Source organism: Urocitellus parryii, chromosome 11 (assembly GCF_045843805.1).
Source record: "Urocitellus parryii isolate mUroPar1 chromosome 11, mUroPar1.hap1, whole genome shotgun sequence".
In the NCBI taxonomy this organism is placed as follows: Eukaryota; Metazoa; Chordata; class Mammalia; order Rodentia; family Sciuridae; genus Urocitellus; species Urocitellus parryii.
The window spans coordinates 50,257,307-50,263,287 of NC_135541.1; the positions used below are offsets into that span (position 1 = coordinate 50,257,307).

The 5,981-nt window shown below is 36.5% G+C and overlaps 1 pseudogene; it reads right to left on the reverse strand.

The window, feature by feature from the left end:
* Nucleotides 1-5,134: 5,134 nt before the first annotated feature.
* On the reverse strand, nt 5,135-5,688 carry LOC113197260 (proteasome subunit alpha type-5 pseudogene; annotated as a pseudogene).
* Between the last annotated feature and the right edge of the window lie 293 nt (nt 5,689-5,981).

Consider the following 5,981-nt stretch of genomic DNA (forward strand, 5'->3'; position numbering starts at 1 on the left):
CACATGAATGTTTATGGTAGTTTTATTTATAATTACCAAAAAACTGGAAGTCCTTAGTGTGTCCTTCAGTAGGTTAATGGATAAACTGTGGTACATCCATAAAAGGTTACCTGTGGAAAATAAGAGCATGGTAATGCCAAATGTATAGTTTTAAATGAAATAAGCCACTCTAAAAAGACTACATACTCTTTGATCTTATTATATGACAGTCTGGAAAAGGCAAAATGACAAAAATAGTAAAAAGATCAGTGTTTTCCATGATTTGGTAGGAGGTGGTAGTAGAAAGAAAGGCTGAAAAAGGTGAAGAACAGGGAATTTTTTAGGGTGCTAAAATGATCTTGCATGGTAATATAGTTGTGGATACGTGACACTGCATTTATCAAAACTTTATAGCAAGAAAGTGAGAATTAATCGTGCAAATGTAAATATATGATTTAGGAGGTTGAGGGAACTCCAGTATTGAATCCAAAATGTGATAAAATATTCTAATTGTAAGTATTACAAATGAATGAAGCAACATCACTGAAGAGAGTGGTAAGAGGTGCTGATTTAGGTTACTTTGGAAATAAGTGGTGTCTTTAAAACTAACAACAAAAATAAACTGTGCATAAGTACTGTCTTTAGTTTATAAAGTTATTACCTATGGGGGTATAGCTTAACAATTATGATTCTGCTCTACATATATTTTGTAGAATCGAACAATGAAAGTAAATGGACGTCAGATGACAGGAGACATTTTTTCTAACTATTGGACAGGGAGTTTATAGATAAGCCAAGGTGGAGGCTAGAATGACTTGTGTGGTAATGGATTAGAGTAGAAGATTTCAAAATGAACTCAAGTTTAGCTTACTATTCATACAGATGTCTGTATATAAAATGTGTATATGCATGGGTTAGTATGCATGTGTACATTTCCTTTCTCTACCAGCTCAGCAGGACTGAAGGCCACGACACTCCAGTGCAGTGAGCATACCTCCTTCTCAGATCATGGTTTCTGATATCATTTTTCAATAAAAAAGCAGCAGGGCTCCTTGACGAAATAGCTGACACTAGGATTGGTGTTGGAAATATGAAAAGTAAGCTAGGAGAATCTTGTAGTGCCAGACAATAAGGAAGGTCTCAACAAACAATCCCTTCCTTGCCACAAAGTTGGCAAGGAAAAAGAAATGAAATGGACACTACTGTTGTCAAAGGGACACAGAAGTGAAAGGAAAGATTCCCCAATAGCTGGAGCAATTTGAACAACAACAACAACAACAAAAACCCAAAAACAAATACAGCACTATTGGGTCATAATCCAAAGTATAAAATAAGTATCCATAAGCCCATACTAGTATAAATAAACAATTGAATACATAATAAAGGGAGAAAAAGGACAAACTTTCCATGCAGAAGAATTCCAAATACTTTACACAGACTCTCTAGCATAAAAGAGAAGGAGCATAACTCCCCATGCTTTAAGTGTAGGTAGAGAGTTTAGTGATTTCTTTCAAAGATAGCATGGAAATGAGAAATAAAAGAGTAACTTGCAGTAGAGAACTTGACAAACATTATTAGCTCAGTCAGCCGAGGAGGAGCTAGAGACAAACTATAATCCCCACAGGCATGTCCCCAGTGACCTCCTTCCTCTAGCCAAGCCCCATGTGCCTAATTACCACCTAATTACCATTCAAATTATCAATCCTTGATGCGAATTAATCCACTTGTTAGAGTGCAGCTCTCATAATCTAATAATTTCATCTCTGAACCTTCCTTTTGTCTAACATGAGTTTTGTAGGGGCACAACTCACATCCAAACCATAACAACCATAGAGGACATTATGCAGAATACCTGGTTAAACATTTCTCAATATATATGATAGATTATCAAAAGCAAGGGAAATCTGAGAAAATGTTGCTGTTGAGAATCATCTAAGCAGATGCAATGAGGAAGTATTATGTGGCACTCTGGATGGGATCCTGGGACAGAAAATGGACTTTAGAGGGAAAATGAGGAGATTTGATTAAAGTATTGACTTTAGTTAATAATGTATTAATATAAAAATACCATAAAGTATTGGTTCACTAATTTTTTAAAAATTATATGCTATGTAAAGTATTAATAATAGGAAAAAAACAGGAGGCAAACTAGCAGAAACTATACTACATTTCACAATTTTTTTGTAAATCTAAAACTCTAAAAATACAGTTTAATTTTTAAAAGTAAGTGTATACATATGTATGTATATACATCTGTGCGTGCAAGTGTGTGTATGTGTTTATTATACAAGTAGGAACCATAAAAAAGCCTTAGTAGCTATAAAAATATGCAAAATAGAATGTAGACAAAAATATTGTTATGTACATGTATAGGAATAATAATATTCAGCAATAAAAATATAAATTATAGATGCATACATACTACAACATGGATGAACCTCAAGAACATGCTGTTGGGCATGGTGACTCAAACTTGTAATCCCAGAGGTCAGGAGGCTGAGGCAAGAAGATTGCAGGTTTGAGGCCAGCTTCAGCAACTCAGTGAGAACCTGTCTCAAAATAGAAAAATACAAAAACACAAACACAAACCAAAAATCTAAAAAAAGGCCTAGGGATATAGGCCAGTGGTAAAGTGCCCTTGGGTATTCCCAATACCCTCCCCACACCCCAAATAAAACCACATTACGCTAAGTGAAATAAAGCCAGATGCAAAAGACCTCACTTTCTATGATTCTATTTTTATAAAATGTCATAAAAGGAAAATCTTTAGATATAACATAAGGGTTAGTGGTTGCCTAAGCTTGGTAGTGAAAAAGTGTTTTGGCTGTAGTTAGGTATGAAGGATCTTTATAGGATGTTGAAAATGTTGTAAAATGGGATGTGGTTAGGGTTCTGAATATTTCAAAATCTACTAGTTAATTTTAAATTTATTAAAAATCATTGCATTGCATAATTAATATGGGAAAATTTGGAGGAGAGTGAAGTTTTGATATCTAAATTATATGTCAATAAAGCTGTTTAAAAATTAAAAATTCTTGTTATTCTCTAGATAAGCTAATGAATATAAAACAATAAACAAATATATTAGTTATTTTTAAAAATATATGTTGCCAGTGTACAAATAAATAGTTTTTTTTTTAAATAAGGGATTGAACACAGGGGCACTTAACCACTGAGCCACATCCCCAGTCCTTTTTTATTTTATTAGAGACAGACAGGGTCTCGTTGAGTTGCTTAGGGCCTCACTAAGTTGCTGAGGCTGGGTTTGAACTTGCAATCCTCCTGCTTCAGATTCCTGAGTCACTGGGATTACAGGTATGTGTCACTGTGCTCAGCATAAATAAATAGTCTTATAGGAACATTTTACTGGAAAGGCAACTAATTCCAGAGAAAACTAAAGAGAGTGTTCAATCTAAATAAATTTCATTAGTTAGCATTTTATCTCTGCAACAAAATACTCAAAAAAGCAACTTAGAGGAGGAAAGATTTATTTTGACTCAGGGTTGCAAAGCTTTTAGTCCATGGTGGACTGGCTCCATTGCTTTGGGACTAGAGAGACAGAACATCATGGCAGAAGGTGTGGTAGAGCAGAGTTGCTCACCTCATGGCTGCCAGGAAGCTGAGAGGGGGAGAGAGAAAGTGAGCTGGGAGAAAGAATAAGCTCTAGGAAAGGGCTGGAGACAAATACGAGGCCCCAGTTACATACTTCTTGCAACTAGACCTGCTGTCTACAGTTTTGGTCAACTTCCCCAAATACCATCAAATATGACTCCTTAATGAATTAATCAATTGATAGGGTCAGAGCCCTTATAATCCAAACACTCCTAAAACCTCCACCTCTGATCACTGATGTATTAGGGACCAAGCCTTCAAAACATGACTTCATATCTAAACAATGACATAATTGAAATATTTTTTTCTTCATTTCCCACTTGGAATTGTTTGCTCAGAGAAAGAGGGTTCTTCCTCACAGGGAATAAATTTATATAGGCAGTCATCTTTCATTTAATTATTGTTTTATTGAGTTGAAAGATTTATCCAATACTTGGTCAAAAAACAAATGCTGTGATTCACTGGGGCTGAATCAGTAAAGGTGCAGTAACAGATAAAAGGAAGTGTTGCACACAATATTATTGTTCAAATACACTTCTTCCCTTCCCTCAAATCTTATGGATCCCAATCATCTGGGGCTTGGCCTTCTGTGACTTGCTTTGGGCTCAGTGAGAAGAATGTATTATACTCAATCTTGGGCTTAGCTATGTGATTTGCTCTGGATAATGGGGTTGAACAGTCGTGGTGAAAGCCACCAAGCCAATCCCAATCCAGATCAACCCATTTCATAGCCAATCTTCACACCATGAGAAATAAACATTTATTATTATTTGCCATTAAGACTCAGTGGTTGCTGTTATTCATTAGGAGCTGACTGATAACAGGAAACATATAAAACATAAAAATTATTTTACTATAATTTTTCATCTGTATCTAATTTTATAATGCCTTAACATCTTCAAGCACTTCACATACTCAATGTCTAGCACCATATGAGGTACTAAGGCAATGATTAAAATGCTCAGCCAGATGAGAAAATGGTCTTGTGTATCAGTGAAGGAATACTCAGTGGCTATTCTCCAGCTATGTAAGCAGGCTTTAGGTCTAATTTTGACAGCCAATCACTAGCAGAATATGTCTCTCTCCTTGGTGTTATCTACATGGAGAAAATATAGAGGAAAGAAAGAACTAAGCAGTTCTGTGGTTTTCAAAGAATTTGTATTATCCTGGTTGGCACCTCCATAGGAACTCTCTGGATGTTGAGATTTTTATGTCCCTCTCTGGGAGATCTTGATTTCAGTCCAAAGAGCCTTATAAAAGAGATGGCTTTATCTTATAAATACTTGAATATTAATTAAAAACTTGAGAGAAAGAAAGATGAAACAAAGCAAAACAAGAACAAAAAAGACCTCCCTGTTTGTATTTTCTGTGGTCTTTCATAATCTCTAGTGAGGTAGAATGTGGCACCTGCAGTTGGCAAAGTGCCATGGACCCTTCCAAAGTGCCTTTTGCAGGTGTGTAGATTGCCCTGGAGCTTATATTCACTATGGGGCACAAAGCTAACTTTTTCATATTTTAAGTATTTTTTAATTTCAGACTTACTTTATATACAGACATCATAAAAAATGCACAGACAATGGTGATTTTCTGAGGAATAGGAGAACATGTACAAATTCTGGCCAGGCTGCATTATGGCTAACTCTATACTGATAGCATTCAGCTTCTCCTTCATTACTTGTTTGAGGATTATGATGGCTTCTTTCCCTGTCATAGAATTGTGGTAAACTTCTTGCAAGGATCTCTGGGCACCCTCTGAAGCAGAACTAATTGCTTGAGCACCACATTATACAAAAGTCCCAGATGAGTCTGTATGAAACAGCTGGAATCCTTCTTCATCAACTCCTCCAAATAACGGTGCTACTCTAAAGAGATGAGACATGGCACCTGGATCTGCATCTTCTTTTCCAAACTGTAGGGCCAGATTAGACACAAACTGGGTCACACTTTCCACCATCATTGTCTCATTGTAGGTAAACCAATGGTTCTCTGTCTCCACTCTGGCCTTATTGATTAAAGTCAATAAGCAATTAGCCCACTCATAGCACAACCTATATGGGCATCAATATCTACAGTTTTCTTAATGCTGATAGGCTCCATGAGTGGAGAGGTAATTCTTTTCTTCACGCTAGGCATATACCTTCTGATGTCTGGATCCCAGTGGGATGCAGAACCAAGCTTGATAGCTTTAATGGCATATTCCACTTGAAATAATAATAATCTTCCTTTAGGAGAAAAGGTATTCACCCCCCTGGCGAGGATGAGGGGAGGTGGCAGTGGCTGTGAGGGGATTCTGAGAACATACACAACTCCAACAGCACTCAATTCAACCACACCACCATAGCACCTAAGGCCCCCTTCTGCTCCCAAATACCACAAATCTGATTTTTGAT